Source organism: Meles meles, chromosome 11 (genome assembly GCF_922984935.1).
Source record: "Meles meles chromosome 11, mMelMel3.1 paternal haplotype, whole genome shotgun sequence".
Lineage (NCBI taxonomy): Eukaryota > Metazoa > Chordata > Mammalia > Carnivora > Mustelidae > Meles > Meles meles.
The window spans coordinates 15094478-15113522 of record NC_060076.1 but is presented as its reverse complement, the minus strand read 5'-3'; the positions used below and the strand labels follow the sequence as shown (position 1 = coordinate 15113522).

The 19045-nt window shown below is 44.0% G+C and overlaps 1 protein-coding gene across 2 annotated transcripts in view; it reads right to left on the bottom strand.

Annotated features, from left to right (window-relative positions):
- The window catches only part of BRINP1 (BMP/retinoic acid inducible neural specific 1), a 171567-nt gene that overhangs the window by 104759 nt on the left and 47763 nt on the right, over positions 1-19045 (bottom strand). The gene's annotated exons all lie outside the window — the stretch shown is intronic.

Genomic DNA, 19045 nt, shown 5'->3' with positions numbered 1-19045 from the left:
GGAAAAATTGGATATTCACATTGTGAAGGCAAAATAAACATGGACCCTTCCTTGATACCATACACAAAATTTAACTTGAAATAAATTATCCCAGGTTCCACAGGTCCACACGTAACTGTGCCAGAGGCAGTTCTTAGATATATGACCAAAAGGGGTGGGCAGCAATGCCTTGGCTCATATTTCTGCTTTCATTCAGCTAATTGCAACCTCTTGCAATTTATATGTGCATGATCAAGTGTGATTTGTGAATTCCTTATTTAGTTTTAACTAAGCCAACCCTCCTGAAATGGGCAAACAGCTTTGAGAGTTTCTTGCAAAGAAACTACCAGTTGAAGCAAAGACCGATAATACAAGCAAAAAAAAAAAACCAAAAAAAAAAAAACAACAGAACTAGTGTTTCTCTTCGCCCTGGGTTAAGTACTTCAGCAGTCACGATACAAAGTAAAAAATCATGACAAACACTCATGTCTGCCAAATGATTTAAATTAACCACACAGACTTTTGACATAAGAGTTTATATCCACAACTGCTAAAATAAAAATACATGGTAAGCAATGAACTAAAATAATGTTTTAAAAATTTTAACTGTTTTTATCTATTCTTCCATATCTTTTGAAATGTCTATGCTTATATAATAATAAACAATAAATATTAGGATATATTTATAATGACTATGGTGGTATGATTTTTTTTTTTTTTTTAGTGATAAGGATGCATAATCTTTCGTGGCCACTGACTTAGAAAATAGGGACAGGGAAATAAGATAGGAAGGAGGAGGTTGGAATAGGGAAAAGTACATGAATTGGAAGCTATATACAGGAGAGAGAATGGTGATGAATTGAATATTTGAGCAGCATATCAAGGAGAATAAAGACACAAACTCTACAGTCTAGAATCCTAGACCCGGGGCGCCTGGGTGGCTCAGTGGATTAAGCCGCTGCCTTCGGCTCAGGTCATGATCTCGGGGTCCTGGGATCGAGCCCCGCATCGGGCTCTCTGCTCTGCAGGGAGACTGCTTCCTCCTCTCTCTCTGCCTGCCTCTCTGCCTGCTTGTGATCTCTCTCTCTGTCAAATAAATAAATAAAATCTTTAAAAAAAAAAATTTAGAATCCTAGACCCTTCATCTATTAACTGTGTAATCTTGGACAAGCTACTTACTTTCTTCATTTACAATATGGTGTAACAGTCATAGGCTGGTGGAAAAATAAAACAATATAACCCACGTAACGTGGTTACCATAGAGTCTGAAACATGGTAAACATTCAAGTATTAGCAATTACTATACAAATTATTATTATTATTACTACATTTTATTGGGTAAGGAAGGCGAACTACTTGAGCATACGGTCCAACCTTCTGGCTTGGACCTTCGACCGATGATGCAGACCTTCGACCGCACTATGTGACAGAGAACACAGGAAAAGAAGAAATTGGTAGAGGGGTAATGTGAGGTTCTGAATTTTCATGAAAAAGTCCAGTGGAAATACCCAGTTGGTGGCTAGCTGATAGGACTGTGCATTCTGGAGGAGAGATGGCAGTTTGGGAGTTGCTGGAAATGTAGGTGATAAGGGAAGACGCAGGAGTGAGGGTGATTACCCAGGGAGAACAGACGGAAGAGCACCATTCAACCTATTATCTATAAGAGGAGAGACCCATAGAGAAGACTTAGATAAAACATCTGAGGGGTGCCTGGGTGGCTCAGTGGGTTAAAGCCTCTGCCTTCAGCTCTGGTCATGATCCCAGGGTCCTGGGATCGAGCCCTGCATCAGGCTCTCTGCTCCGTGGGGAGTCTGCTTCCCTTCCTCTCTCTCTGCCTGCTTGTGATCTCTGTCAAATAAATAAATCTTAAAAAAAAAATCAGAAACACAGAAGGAGTGTCCCCTAAATTGGTCATCAGACACTTGGAGTCTCCACTCAGTATAGACTCCTTAGAAAAATTAGTAAAGGGCACTATTTCTAATCAGATAAATGACAGGAGAATATCAATTGTAGGCATGATTATGTAAGCTTGGGTTGTCAAGGGTATCCAAGGTCACTGAAGCCAATTTCCCACCTCCGCTTCCATTCTCTTTTGGTCAGACTCCACAAATTAGAAGCACTTTGGTGAGAGGAGAGTGACTGTCCCCTCCCATCTTCTAGCAACTGACCATTAAAAACTTCTCACCTGGAAGACTGTTTTCCAGTAAGCCCTTACCAGTTCTCTCTCTGGAACTAGCCCAGGAGGAACTCTCTGATCTCCAGCGCCAGCTCTGTATATGCAACTTTACAAGCATCTTGCATGTAAGAGGTATTGGTCCAGGACCAGGGACTACCTTCTCTGGTTCCTTTGGATGGACAGGCTTCCAAGTTACTCCTGAAAATCCAGCACCCACTGACAAGTGCAGGAGGATGTTGAGAAATCTGAAGATGTCTTTCACCTGGCCTTGTCTCCCAGAAGTGGGTGGGTGGAACTCAGCGACAGAATAAGATCCAAAAAAAGGAAGAGAATTATACAGTAGACTGAAATAGAACAGCATAATACATACAGCTATGCATCTCTCTCTACCATCCTCCATCCACAAGAGACAGAAGGATTTCTGCCCTTAGGAGTGGTGAGTTGGTTGTTTTTAATGACACCACATCGATCTGCTAATTTTAAGAGAACAATCTTAGAAGAAATATTTTGTTCCCAGAATCCAGGGATCACACTTGATGAGAGTTAATTTTCTCAGATCTCTGAAAGGCCAAAGGACCCATGAAAGCAGACCATTAAGAACGGCCTCACTGTTCCTTCTTTCAAAAACCACCTCTGGAATCCTTCAGCAGGTGCAAGGTAAAGGACTGCATGTTTGCAAACTCTTCCATTCTCTCTTAAAAAGCACTGCGGTTATCATGAAGGCAGCACCTAAACGGAGTACCAGAGAAAGGAAGGGGCTCATCAAACAAAAAGGCAACTGTGGGCCAGTTACGATGAGCACCGAAAGATGAGTCAGAAGGCTTGGATACAAGTCAACGTTCCACCTCTTGGCAGACAGATCAAACTGCCCAGATATTTTGCTGCCCAAAACTCTGACGACCTCATCTTCAAAATGGGATGGTGTTACCCACCCTATATGGGAAAGTGTCTTGTGAACTTCAGAGCATTACCTATAGAAAGCATATGTGAAGGAAGAAGGAAGCAGGAGCACAGGAGGAAGCGTGCAAAAGAGGGAAGGAACAAGTGGGAGGAGAAATGAGAACTGTGGAGGCTTAGAAAGGAAAGTTTCCTGGGTCATAAGATGATTCAGCATCGAAGATGGCACAGGACACAAGCTCCTGGGTTCCCACGGCTGCTCTCCCTTCACCCCTACCCCTGCACCCCCAGCACCCTTCAGAGCCAATGGTTACAAGCCCAGAGTCTGGAACCAGACCACCTGGGTTGGAATCAGTAACTTCCCAACTGTGTAACCTTGGGCAGAATACTTCTGTGAGCTTCCATCTCCTCATCTACATGATGGGGTTAAAAGTAGGAGCTGTCACATAGGATTGTTATGAGGATCAAATGGCTTGATAGGACTAGATTATGTATTATTAATATATTCAGTATCACAAGCGAGTTTATTAGTTCCTTTCTGTGTGTGCTTTTATTTCTCAGTGTTGTTCTTGGCTCTGGAATGAATTCCAACTGGATTCTGTTAGGGGATTCCCCCATTATCCTATTCATTTTAGCTCAACTTGCAACATCAAGGGTAAGGAGGTTCTGCCGCCAGAACGTTCTCCTTTTGGAAGCCCTACCCCTTCTTAACAATGATGTTGATGACGATGACGATGATGATGATGATGATGATGATGATGATGATGGAAACCCAGGCTGAGCTGAAGCTGTTACGGAGTGAGACCTCTGTGTGTCTACAGTCAGTGCAATACAATCTACATTTCCTTCTGCTGACAAGCATCCCAGGCCTGGGTGCCCAAATGCCTTTTTGTAAATCAAAAGAATATTGAACTCATTATGTTCCAGCCCAAGTTATCCTTCATCGGTCAATTTGTCTGGGTCAACCGTTCTTGCACATTTATTCTGGACATCTAAAAGATAGGACGTCCAACGGCCCGTCTCCAATATTACAGCTGCCATTCATTTTGTTATCCTAAGATGATATTCTGAAACCGGGCCATTCAAATGCAATTATTAGGTACCAACACACTATCTTCCATCAGAGCAGTGGAAGGAATCCAAATTCAGTCCCAGGGTGCCAGTAAATAGGAACAATAGGGCCCGTATTTACACGGAGGTGCTGGGTATACCAAGTACATTTACTTTCACTTTCTCTTTTGAGTATCACACTCTGCCCCTCTGTGAGGGACGTAAAGATTTTAAGTTCCTCTTTAAGGAGAAGAAAATTGAGGCTCAGAGAGGATAGATCATTATTCAAAGATCTAATGGAGAAAGAAAAAAGCCTCGAATGCAAATCTTCTGTCACAGATTGAATTACCTACTTCACCCTCTGCCTTCCTTTCTTCCTTGTGTTCAGGAACGAACTTCAAGCTGTTCTCTCCAGTACCACGAACACTGCAGCACCTGGCTTTCACACTCTGTCTTCACCCCAAGTTCTCCCTTCGTTCCGTGTGACTAGCAGCCAATACCCTCAACTCTCAGCCCCTTCACCTACTCCATCCCAATGATCTCCACCCCCACCCCCGTCCCTCCTTCTTCCTATAGTTACTCCAAGAACGTGTCATTTCCCAAAGCCCCTCTAACTTCACCATATCATATGAAAATATTCCACTCTTGGACTGGTCCGCCACAACACCTGCTCTCTACCTCTTCAAGACCTCCAGACCCAAGAGGCTCTCCTTTCCTTTTAACCACGATCTACTGGCTTTACTTCTTTCTGGATCGACTTAGATCCAATGATCCATCTCTGTGTTCACTTCTGGCCAATACTTTTAACTCCTTTACCCAATTGTTCTTCCATCTTGTCCCTTGAGAAACCCCTACTCTGTCTGAACCTACATCCGCCATCTTTGCTCTTACCTTGAATGTTCAGTTCTTATGGAGAACAACAGCCCAGTTGCCCAGACTACAGTCATTATCAACAGATGGTGAAGAACATTATCAGAGCCCTCGGTGCTTCCCAGTGATCCCTTTATATTTCCTTAATAACATCCATCTATCATTCTGCAGACTAAGGTTTTCAAAACACTACAAACTCTTTTGGGCACTCCCCAAGGCCTCCCTGCTCAGAGACCGACTTTACATCCTACTTCACAAAAAGGACAGAGGCCATCGGATGTCTTTTCAAATCTTGAGGGAAATCAATACATTTGCACCCATACCCTCTCTTTCCTTTCTTTCTTCCTAATTAAGCTGAAAGCTACCTTTCCTCTTGCCCCCATCTATGCTTTATTTCCCACCCTGCCTCTTTAGAAATTGTTCCATCAAAAATAACCCCACTCAGACCCTCAGCCTCAGCCTCTCCCTTTCTTAATGGTCTCCTCCCTTAGAAGCCAAGGAACAACACAAAAGCTCTCCTCTTTGTTTCACATCCTTGCTCCCTTTCTTGTTGTGCTTCTTTAAAAAAAAAAAAAAAGTCTACTTCCTTGCTTCTCACTTACTTCTCAACCCACTGCAATCTGGCTCCTGTCCCCAACATTACAGTTAAACATCTCTTGCCAAGGTCAAGATTTTAAACACAAAAAGCTATTTTCAGTTCGTACTTTATGTTCTCCATCAGAACCCATGGCCCCTGATTACCCACACCTGACTTCTTAAAACATTCATTTATTGGAGCTTCCATAGTACCAGACGTCCCTGGCTTCCCTCCTATACCACTGGCCAGTCCTCAACTTCTCAAGGCTTTTCTCTGCGCATGCTAAACAAGCTCTTCTGAGTGAACACATCCCTAAGGGCCATCTACAATGACTATTGGTAACCTGGTGGCTCTGAATACAATCGTGTTTTTTTTGTTTGTTTGTTTGTTTTTGTTTTTTAATCCAAGGGTCAGAACCATTTGTACAACTGCTTACCAACTCTCTATTTGGATGTTACAGCTAGTTTAAATTTAACATTTGCACAGCTGACTCATCATCTTCAATCATACACAACCCCAAAGTGTCCTTGTTTTGCAGGGCTGCCTATCTTGATGAAAAGCGCCACCACCCACACAACTGACCAGGTCAAAAACGTGCCCCTTCTTTTTTTCCTATTTAATAAGATCCAGGTACTCAACTCTTAAGGTATGATCATGTCCCTTGCTTCTTGGGTCTTCCTGCTTTTCAACCTTCAAATTTCAATAGTGAGTCTTCTATCTCTTTAGAGTATCTCAATGTATAACTTCATTTACATGACATTCTTGAAATGATGAAATCATAGAGACAGGAAACAAAGTGGTGGCTGCCAGGGGTTAGGGATGCTAGGGGAGTGAGGGAGGCATGATGATAAAGGGGCAGCACAAGAGATCTTTGTGATGATGGAACTGCTTTGTGTCTTGATGGTGGTGGTGGTAACATGAATCCATGCATGTGATGAAATGACTCAGAATGATACACATGCATTGTTCCAGTATCAACCTCTAGGTTTTGTTATTATATTATAGTTATAGGAAATGTAACCCTTGGGGAAACTGGATGAAAGGTACATGAGACCCCTCTCTCTGTACATAGTTGTCCTCTGTACAACTTCCTGCTTGTTTCCCCTCCAAATTATAAAATACATAGATCTCAAATCTTCATTGATGCTACTTTTGTCCAAGGTACCCTCTTCTCTTATGGGGTATGCCACAGCCTTCTATGTCCCTGATGTACATTTTGTGCCCTCTCTCAACTTTTCTCCATCAATCGATTCTCTCCATTTCTTTCTCTCTCTCTCTCTCTTTCTTTCTTTCTTTCTTTCTTACTTTCTTTCTTTCTTTCTTTTTCTGGTAAGATTTTATTTATTTATTTGTGAGCAAGGGAGAGGGAGAAGCAGACTCCCCACTGAGCAAGGAGCTGGACATGGGGTTCAGTCCCAGGACCTTGAGTTCATGACCTGAGCCAAAAGGCAGATGCTTAACCAACTGAGCCACCCAGGTGCCCCCAGGGGTCACCTTTCTAAGATGACAACATGACATGCTCTGCATCTGGGCAAAATCCTCCTAAGAGCTTCCCATTGTCCTTAGGACCTGGTTCCTCACTTGTGTGCTGAGATGCTACGAGAACACAACGGAAAAGTCACAGTGGCACAGGGAATATTATAAATGTTCAAGAGAAATGAGAGATACTTGACATTTATTGGGCATCAAAGAAACTACTAACCCAAAGTTGTTTACAGTTTCAACATTAAAACACATCCGTTCCTTTCATACGGTATACCTTCCTTAAGGTGGGTTTTTGGCAGAACTACAAAGTACTGAAGAAAAATGAATAAGGAATAGGAAATGAGGGCAGCAGTACCCAATTGCAAAGTTTAAGAAGCAGACACTGTGGTTATTTAGGAATAAAAATCAAAATATTGCTTTTTCTTTAGGTTTGCATGCATCGTTTTTCAAATGGCCACTAAACTTTTGGGGACATAAATATTTCATTAAGCTGTTCAGATCTAACTACTCAATAAACAGAGTTAGGATTTCCCTGGCCTGCAGAAACCATAACAAAATCATTGAAAGCATCTTGAAATGAGAAGGTGTGGAAGGAACCACCTTAGGATAAATAAAGTGCAAAGTCTTGTCTATAACATACACCGAGCTCCGTGACCTAATCCCTGACTTACTTTCCTGGCCTGCATGCTAACATTTTCTCTGCCTGTCACTCACAGTGAATGACTGCAGACCCCAGAACAAGTCGGTCCCTTCCTGGACATAACCTCACAAAACACACACACACACACGCACACACACACACACACACACACACACACACCCGCTACATTCATATACCTAACTGCTACTGTCTAGATCTCAACTTAAAAAAAGGTCTTCTTCAAATCCTTCTTTATACTAGCACGCCATGTTGTTAATCTCCTTCCCCAGAACTCTCCTAGGAGGGAGCAATTTGACTCCCGTGTGTGGCCAGCTACCTACAATGCTCCTAAAGGCACAGATGCGTGCTGCTTTGTTAAAAACAGAGGCTCATGCAGCTCTTGCACAAGGTACAGACTCTACCAATGTATGTCAACTTCGTGCACAGGTGAGCAACTCCTTCCCAGATCAAACAATCAGACAAACAATTTCACAGTGCCAGATACTTTCGGATCATGTGCATTCAGCTCCTTCTTTCTCACAGAAGCCACACCCTCCCTAATTGTGATCTACAATGAATGTCAAGCTAGAGTCCCAGACAGGATGTCACGAGTGCTCAGGAATGGAGGCTGCACCTTGCTGAGCCATACAGTTTGAAAAACAGGAGAGTTACTCCCCCCACATCAATACACCTCCTGGTGAAATGGGGCTGATGGCTGGAAGGTGCTTGGGTGAAAAGCCATGCCTGGGGGGACAAACATCTCCTGAGCATTACACATCAAAGACAACCTGGCGGGCGCGGTGCAGCGGGAACTGGAAGATGAGATGTCACAGATGGCTTCCATCACCTGTACTAATTAATAAATTAGACGCTTACAAATCATGGGACGTGTACTCTTTATGCGAAGCCATGCATGCTGGTGGCTTAAGGCTACATTGCCACTATGTAGGCTTCTGGATTCCAGCCGTATGTGTCTCAGGGCATCAGAAATCTTTCTGTTTCTTTTTATTTTCCTCCTAACAAGTGCCCTCTTAGTCTAAGAATGGAGCCAATGCTACCGTCCAAGGGCATCTAATCCATAGGGCACCCAGATTGAGTTTGCCTCTTGTTGTTGGAGGTCTCCTGCAAACCCTCTTGGAGTCCCTGTTGAGGAACTTCAGGAAACAGTGCTTCAGATATTTATTTTTAAACTACCAATCCTCTTCCAAAATGTATAAGGAACTTAGCGAACTCAACACCCAAAGAACAAACAACCCAATCAAGAAATGGGCAGAGGACATGAACAGACATTTCTGCAAAAAAGACATCCAGATGGCCGACACATAAAAAAGTGCTCCACATCACTCAGCATCAGGGAAATACAAATCAAAACCACAATGAGATATCACCTCACACCAGTCAGAATGGCTAAAATTAACAAGTCAGGAAATGACAGATGCTGGCGAGGATGCGGAGAAAGGGGAACCCTCCTACACTGTTGGTGGGAATGCAAGCTGGTGCAACCACTCTGAAAAACAGCATGAAGGTTCCTCAAAATGTTGAAAATAGAACTACCCTATGACCCAGCAATTGCACTACTGGGTATTTACCCTAAAGATACAAACGTAGTGATCCGAAGGGGCACGTGCACCCGAAAGTTTATAGCAGCAATGTCTACAATAGCCAAACTATGGAAAGAACCTAGATGTCCATCAACAGATGAATGGATAAAGAAGATGTGGTATGTATACACAATGGAATACTATGCAGCCATCAAAAGAAATGAAAACTTGCCATTTGCAATGACGTGGATGGAACTAGAGGGTATCATGCTTAGTGAAATAAGTCAATCGGAGAAAGACAACTATCATATGATCTCCCTGATATGAGGACGTGGAGATGCAACATGGGGGGGTAGGGGGATAGGAGAAGAATAAATGAAACAAGATGGGATTGGGCGGGAGACAAACCATAAGTGACTCTTAATCTCATGAAACAAACTGAGGGTTGCTGGGGGGGGGTTGGGAGAGGGGTTAGGGGGGTTATGGACATTGGGGAGGGTATATGCTATGGTGAGTGCTGTGAAGTGTGTAAACCTGGCGGTTCACAGACCTGTACCCCTGGGGATAAAAATACATTATATGTTTATAAAAAAAATAAGAAATAAATAAAAAATTTAAAAAAAAAACTACCAATCCTCAGGAACTTTCTCCATGCTAAAATGATCATATGTTATCTTCTTAAATCTTTGCAACAATTACGAGACATATCCCCATTTCACAGATGGAGAATTTGAGGTCAAAAAGTTTAAGTAATACACCCAGGACCTCATGGGTGGGAAATGGCACAGCCAGGATCCAAACCAAGTTCTGCCTGAGTATTAAGACTTGCTGCCCATCACTCAGGGATAGTGACAGGTTTAGATTCGCAGAAGCTTAGATACGGACTTGGTGCTAGAAGTTTCCATGGAGGTTTGCAGAGGTTTGCAGAGACAAGCCAGGTACAGATAAAGGGTGGGATGCAAAGCTTTCCTCCAAGCCAGTCTGGGAATCCACTGCTAATGAGACTCAGTAATTCTTATGCCCAGAAGGAAGGTCTTGAGAGATAAAGAAATTGCCTGGAGTCAGAAGCCTGGGTATGCTGGTTCCTTTCATAAGGGATACAAAGGTATCCAGCAGCTGTCGAATTGTACATGAAAAAAAAAAAAATGCATCGTGCCACAGGGCGCCAAGAATGGAACTGGGGCAGGTAGGCCTGATGCAGCCCAGGAAGGGAGCTGCCTGATGGGTGGGTCCAGAGCAGCTCCCTTGGTGGCACAGAGTCCTACTTGGGAGTTAATGACCTCCATCTTTATTGACTCCGTCTTGACTCCCGCGCTCCCCTCCTTTCCCTTGAATTATTTCCAGCACTTCCGAACCCTTCCCTCTCACTCCTTCCACGCATCCTATCTGCAGCTTCCGCCGCTGGAGCAGCGTGTCCGTCTCCTGTTTCAAACCCTTCAGCATTTTCCTGTTGCCCAAATCAGGAGAAGCACAGGTTCTAACAGGCTTACCCAGAGCCCCTGTCAAACTCTGAGAAGCAAACAGCACAGCGGTCCTCGGAGCTCCAACTGTCCATGATATGGACCCGAAGTCAGTGTTGGTCAGACTGGAAGGTTCCCTCCACTGGTGGAGGCCGAAATAACTCTAGTTGGTGGGGAGCCACGTTTAAAAAAATAAATGAATCAGGGGTGCCGGTGTGGCTCAGTTGGTTGGGCATCTGCCTTGGGCTCAGGTCATGATCTCAGGGTTCTGGGATGGAGCCCTGTGTGGGGCTTGTGGCATAGCGGGAACTCAGCTTCTCCCTTTGCCCCTGCCCCTCCTCCCCTTTCCCCTGACTCGTGGGCTCTCCATCTCTATCTAGTAAATAAATAAAATCTTAAAAAAAAAAAAAATAAACGAATCAGAAAGGGATAGATTATCAGAATGGAATAGAAAATATCAAAATATATGTATAAGGGTAAGTATTTTTTCATGAATTTTCATTTTTGTCGTGTATCTGTATCTCTTTCTATAGGTTTATTAAATGTCAATGTAAAAATAAATTTAAGCATGAGTTAGGGTAAGGAAATGTAAAGACAAGAGAAAGAAAAAACATTGCTCGAAGTAGGGGTTTAGTAATCCTTTGACAACTAGCTAGAGCTTGCTTTTGGTTGCAACCAAATTGCCATTCCGGATATCTTTCATTGTTGCATCCGAGCTGCTACCCAGCCTTCTGTCCTACTTCACTGCTATTCAAAACACACACACACACACACACACACACACCCCTCTATAGATCTAAGGTTTCTCCCATCTCTTGTTTTCACAGGCACTGCTCTGTTCTCCTGGGCTGCTTCCCTCCCCCCACCAAAATGTCTTCTCACAAATTCCTACTCCTCCCTAAAGACTGAGCCCAATACCCTTTCCTCTAGGATACCTTAGACTAGTCTTTTCCTCCCATCCTTCCCCCTTCACAAGCCCAGTGCTAGGGCAAGTTCCCTTTCACCTCCACAAACAGAGCCCCAAGGGCAGGTTTCAGCCAGAGAACTCAGCACAGGCACTGGGCTTATTTTATTTGTCTTTGGTCAGTTTTCGCCAAGATACCATGGGTTCCTTAAGGGGGAGGATCAAAGGTTCCTCTTCCAGTCCCCAAGGGAATGCTGCAGAGCCTGGTTGGTAGGAGTCTGGAGATTAGTAAACATTTTTCAAATGAGTAAGTCAGCTGCGGCGCTCCAGATCATGGACCCAGTCCCTGTCTTCGTTGGTCAGGGTTTGGAGCATGGAGTCTGAAGCTGCAAGTCTTGTCTCTCTTCTCCAAATTTCCCCAGTCCTAACGGTGGCCAGGATTGGTGTCAATCATTCCACATGAGGGAGGTGTGCAAGCGTGTCCATTTTCAGACCCTGCTCCTGACTGAAGCTGGACGATTCCTCGGCCACAACGGAAGCAAACTAAGGTTTGCAGCTCACGAATCAGTTCAGAAACGGCGTGGGTGCAAAGAGGTAAAGCGCAGCAAAGGTACCAATTTGGTAGCAATAAAGCTATCGTTCTTGGAAGTGGAAGATCAATTTTAAATAATCAACACAAAACATTACCTTTGAATTGATGCCAAGTGGCCCAGAAGATGTTTGCAGTATATCCTTCCCCATCTCTCTCTATTCAGGGAGAACCTGAGCAGAAATTTGGATTAAATGATGGATAATGTAGGAGATGGGCACAGGGTATGGGTTCTCACCAATGACACCAGCCTCTAAATGGCTGAAATTGACAACAATAAACCTGAGACACTGTCCTGTTCTCATCATCTTTCATGCCTACTGGGCATGCTCTAAAGGGATAAAAAGTTATCTGTTAACCCACTTGGTCCAAACTGCTTGTTAAGGACTCAGGCCATTGGTATCTGAACCTAGCAGTGGAGCCTAAATATCTTACTTCCTAGGGAATTCTGCAGTCAGAGGAGAAACCCACCAGATCTCCCAGATCTCCTGAAGGAATGGGGATCATTCTTTCTCTGCCTTTCTGCAGCAGGAAACCCAAACTGATTCACCATCCTAAATGCAGTAACTTCTGCTCTGGTCTGAGGTTATGTCTTAAAACATGCAAAATCCCCTTTCCTTCAGCCCTACAGCCAGACTCTTTGGGAACATGGCCAATAATTAACACTGATGATTCTATTGCAACCATTCCAATTCAGACTTGCAAAGATCAAGATCTAAGATCTAAGACCAAAATCACTACCCTTTTCCCCTTTTCCCCCCAAAAATTCTTGCTCTCCAACAGAATTTCTCAACCTCTACCCCACTGATATACTGTGTCAGATAATGCTTTTCTTAAATGGCAGGATGTGGAGCAGTGTACCGATCCCCGGCCTCGTTCCGATAAATGCCGGTAGCAGCCCCCTCCACAACCAGCTGTGACAACCCAAATCACTCCGGACATTTCCAAATGTCCCTTTAGAGAACAAAATCACCCCAACAGGCAATCATTGCTATTAGGTCAGTGGTTCTCCCATCTAACCTAGACCAATGAAATCAAACTATCAGAGAAAGGACCCAGGCAGTGGTATTGTTTAAAAACTCTGCAGGTGACTCTACAGTGCAGGTCCTCCTTTGCAATGTTGAATCAAGGTCTTATCTCATTCCTTGACCGTGGCTCTGGCCTATCCCTATACAACCGGCAAGAATGCCAAATACAAAATAAGAAATGGTAGCACAGAAATTTACAAAATGCAAAAGGAAAGGGGAAAAAAATAAAGAGGTTTCTACCTGTGACAGGGAAAATGAGGCTGCTGATTTTTTTCTCTTTCGATTGTAAACCAGGATGGCACAGACTTAGACTAAAATGTTCCAAGCAAAAGTCTGATGAGTAGGGGAGCTTCCTCAGCCATGTTCCAGCTTTCCCAGCTAAAGAGGTATCCCTTTAAGAGGGCTTTGACACAGGCTGGTGTCCAAAGGAGAGACACTCAAAGCCAGGTAGGGCCAGCAACTCCTTATACCTGCTCTCCAGAATTCCAATACTTCTGAGAATAAGAGGTTGTGGGGTCAAAAAAATTTGGTCAAGTATTTTTAATATATATTTTATATGTATGTGCATATAAAATTTGGGAGGCATTGATTAAACACACAGACTCTGGAATCTCCTTGTCTATGCTATACGCCACTCTCCCAGAAACGAGCTATCTTTCCTTGGATAAGGTTTCTAAACAGAGAAAATGTATACAGTGTGTTCACGATGGATACTTGGTAAGCTTTCATGTTAGCAATTCACTTACTATCATTGTTACTGTTTATTTGACTATGGGATCTTTTTTGTTGTCGTTCCAGAAAACACCATTTAACATGTCACTGAACTGGAGTTCCATGTAATCTACTTGAAGAAATGCCAATTGAGACTGAATTTTCCTGCACTACTAGAAATATAACCCCTGTGTCATGGGATGTTAAGATCTATCTGGAATCCAGAGGCTGGTGGTGTCAAGTTCAACCACCAGCATCCTGAGAGGTTCAGTGGTGGACTTCTTCCTTACTGTCATTTGTCTGTAAGCTCCTTGAAAGCAGTCCAGGCTACCTCGTACTTTATTGGTTCCCCAGGGCAGAGCATCTGGAATATCTAGGTACCCAACAGATACTCTTGAATGATTTCTGGATAAGGACTGCATCTCATTCACCTCGGGGAGTCCATCCACCCTGCCCTGGCCCCGTTCATTCATCCAAGTAGCTTTACCACAAAACCTGCTGTGGATATTTTTGTGAAATACATCAGGGAACCATTAGGATATCAGATTAGAGCTGAGATTCATGCAAGTCTGAAATAAATGTGTGAGACAGTTAGGCAATCAGACTTGGTTTCCCAAGATTTGATTTACACTCAACTTTCAGGTATTTATTTAGGGCTCTGAGGAAGGCACACCATGAGCCACAAACCACTAGCTCAGCAACCTGCAGGGAAAACCACTCAATGTGAAACCACCTTTCATGTAACTGCTACATTTTGCAATTACTGATGAGCACAAAGTCAGGAAAAAATAAACAGAAAATAATACACAAAAAGGCAGGAAACAACTTTGGACCAAATTGACTTTTTTTTTTTTTTTTTTTAAGTAACAAATACTAAGGGACAAGACTGATTTCTAAATTATCTGGAGAACAAAAGAAATCATTTCTAGTAATGCCATTAGCCATCTGAGATAAAGGGGTAAATTTGGATTTATATAGGTCCCGTCAAATTCCAAGGTCCAAACGTTTGATAGCAAGTTACTTCTCACCACAAGCACAGAAGGCATTTCATAGGACCTCCATTTTGCAAATAAGAAGCCTGAGCTTCAGAGAGGTTCTAACTTGCCCAAAGGCAGGGGGAGTTTCTCAGTATCTGATGATAAACCAGGTAACTTAGAGAGAGTCATAAGAGCATAACGTAAGGGTTCCCATTGTGGGATCTCAGAGACCCGCTTCTGGTTCCCAGCTGAGCCACTTCTCAGACACACGATGTGGACAATTTGTTGAGCCTCTTGTTGCCTACATTTTCTTGTTCATAATATGGACAATAATAACATTTCCCTTCCAGAATGGCCGTGAGTATTTAATGACTAATGTATGTATGGGCTTAGCAGAAAGTGAAAATCAATGATTTTATTCGAATGATGATCTAGAACCTTAATGAAAAATAATTTGCAGACAGAAGAACATCTAAACTGTACAAAGCATTCTCCCGTGAACTGTAACTCATTGGACCTGGTGGGTAGGACAGACAGACATCATTATCGCTTCCCACAGAGGAGAAAATTGAGGACCTGAACGCTTCCGTATCTGTTCCTATCTGTGGAATGATAACGGTGTGCTTACTGATCCTTGTTTTGCTTCCAGCCTCCACTCTCAACTCTGAGTTCGACGGAGGAGGGGGAGGGGACTACTGGTGGTGTGTGTGTTCATGTCTGTGTGCAAGCACACTTCATGGTTTTCTTTTGGTCATATCTGCATGACCAAACCATAGCACAGCTCATGGCATAGGACTGATGCTAAATTCTATGAATGAATGATACACAGAATGCACCGGCCCAGGATTGAGAGAGCCAGAAAGTGGGTCCAAAATAAACCAAGCCTGAGTCTCTACATTCCAAGTCCAGTCCTCTCCACTACTGCGGGCAATACCTTCGGAGGACAAGATTTCATGGAATCATGGACTTTCAGAAAAGGCAAAGACCTTGAAGGTCACCTTGGCTAACACTCTCATTTTGCTGACGACAAAATAGAAGCTCCAAAATCCCATTATTTGGACCAAAAGCATGCATGAAAGAGGCAGAAGAGGTGGGCCAGCACCCAGGTTCCCTGACTCTGAGATCAACGATGTTGGCAGGTGCATGCAGAAAATCGCCCAGCCTCCATGCTTCCGCTCAGACTGAGGCATGACAGAGCGTGTGCCTTGTGCACCCAAACCACTACTTGTATGCATCTTACAGCCTGGCTTGTGAAGCAACCCAAGAAAAGGTTTCTGCTGGGATTTAACGGGAAAAACTCCCCCCCCCCCCTTGCCTGTGGCACTGACTCCTCGTCCTGAGTCTATGACCTGAAACCAGCCTCTGCGTGCATATGATGAGGAGGAAAGAAATGGCCTTAACCCACTGAAGTGAGGAGAGGAGATCTCCCCTCGGATTCTTTCTGAAGCTCCCAGATCAGCCTGGGGCCCAGCTTGAGTGCAGGGTGGGGGAAAGCTAGCCGAAGCTGGAGGGCTAGGGCACCTCCATAAGGCCGGCTATCTAGCACAAGACAGCGTGGCATGTTCCTGGAGAAAAGTCTTGTTGTCATGATGCAAATGTCGAGTGTTTGATGTGCTAGGTCTATGTGAGCACACAGGGAGGCGCACTGGAAATCGCCGGAAGACGCGTTTTCATGCTTCAACAAAGCAGCATGTGATGAGGACAAAGTGTCACTTGGCAACCACCCTGAGGAGCATGTCCTAGTTGGCTTTGGCTCAGGTCTGAACCTGGCCAGGAGAGGCACACGTGTATCTGGGTACTTACCTGCACGTGTGTCCATGTGCCATGTAGGTTCCAAATCAATGTTGATGGTATTAATGATCTCCCAGTTATATCTACCCTGCACTTTCTTCCTTGTAGCACTGTGTCTGTGTGTGTGTGTGTGTGTGTGTGTGTGTGTGTGTGTGTGTGTGTCTGTGTGTTTAATTAATGTCAGTCTCTCCTAGGAGAGCAGGGACCATGTTTGTTTTACTCATCATTGTATCGTCTGCCCCAAACACGGTGCTGGGCCTCTAGCCGGTGCTTAATAATTATTTGAGGATTAAATAAATGAAGGAAGGAATAACTAGATGACCAGGGGTCTGACTTCTGGGTAGAAATCCATCGTTTAATTAACCATGTGACCTCGGTTAAATCTTATACTTGATTTTAGAACTAGAAAGCATCCTAGAAATCAGCCCGTTGGATGACAGCACGCTTTGCTTTAGCAGTGGGATCCCAAAGAAAGCATATGGGACATCAGAACACAAGAGTGGAAGAGTAAAACCATTTCTGTGTACGGCTGGGGGGTTCTGCCTGGTCACCCCCCCACACAGAGACAATTTGCTTATCTTCCTATACTGCAATGGCTTTTATGACTTCTTTCATTGATCCCCAAGATTTTAAAAGATCATAGGCTGAAAACCACTGACATTAACAAGGCTACCATCTGATGGGTGAGGAAGGTGGGATCCAAGAGAGGAGGGAGTTTGCCTAATGTCACAAGACCAGTGCCCAGAAAGACCGGTGCCAGCCCAGAAAGCTGGCGTTAGTATCCAGATGTTCTGACCCCCAGCCTCATTAACAACAATTTCCTTCTTAGCTCCTCTAAAACCAAGGCCCAATTATTTACAAAGTGGTTGTGAGGAAAAATGTTTGCAAGAGCCCCTCCAGAGCTCAGGGAACACTCAATGTGTGGACACCATGGTGGCCAGAAGGAGGGCTCTGGGGTAAGGTAGGTGCTGAGGCCAGGCACTCAGCCTCCCCAAGTCTTGGTTATCCGATTTGCAAAATGCCAAGGCACTGTTCATCTCACAGACGTTGTCATGAGGCATCAATGACCTCCTTTGATGACCCATCATAGGGTTGAAACCAGCCACTGTTGAACACTCTGTGTCTGCGGTTCTGCTCAGGGAATCCATGTGGGTCTAGGGTACTTCAACTGTCATCACAGGCACAGGTTAATCATCCACCATGCACGCTAGCTCCTTTCCAAAACCCAAGCACAGCCATCATGTTCAAGCATTACTACTCATCTCCAATCCCCAGGGTCTAGCACAGGGGCAGGCCTATGGCAGTTGTTAAGAAACATTTGTAAATAATGAATGGATTCTTTTCGTTCTATCATATTCATCGGTGTGGTTACGGATTTACGGTCAGACTTTGTTTCCAGTCCAGCATCCATCATTTTTCAGCTACAGGACTTTATTCAAGTCAGTCATCTTCTGATCTTTAAAATGGAAATGTGAACCCCAGTCATTCAACTGTAAGGTGTCCTCAGGAGACCCGCATGGATGCGAAAGCCAACATGTCAAACCAAGATGTGATCGTTGTCTGACAAAATGCAGACAGGGTAAGATACCTGCATCTTCACCACTTGTTCTGTTCCCTTAAATCCTCCTTCTCAGCCTGCATCTTTCCCGGTCCCTGGGACGTCAGAGACCAGTGTGTTCTGTCGAGTCACTGGGGAGTGCCCATGTTTGGTTTACGCGTGTTCACAAAGAACCATGGCTATATTACACCAGAAATTATGCCGAGGACCCGACTTCGAAATAATGTAGGTAACTATCATTCTTAGGTGATTGAGGAATAGTTCTCCCAAGGACTGGTCTTCTGAATCAATAAATATAATTTAAAATTTCAATATTCTCTTTTGAAAGAAACTCCCTATTTTTCACCCTTGCATTCCTTCCCCCTTTCCAACACACCCCATATCCAAGCTCCCTTGTGTTTCTGCTTTCTCTGATGCTCAGAGGACCTTCTCCCAGTAAATCTCTGATCACTTAGCACCCTTCAAGGCTCATCTGTGAGCTCTTTCATAGATGGAAACTTGCAAAACCTCAGCGACTATTCAACGTAGAATTTGAATATTCAGCATTAAGTCACATCCCAAGCCTACAATGTCACAAAATGTGCAAGGGAGACATGCCCATTGTCATAACAAATACACAGAAGATTTACAACCTAAATGCGTTCCTTCCCAGATGCAGGTCAGGGTCCTTTCCTCCGCCATGCTCCCTGGTTCTCCCATTCTAAATGGCCCAGAAGGGTTAAGGGTATGCCCCTTCTTCCTTGACCTTAAGACAAAGACCGCACCTCTAGAGAGTTTCTTGTATCCCCCAACTCATTTAAGTCCACAACATT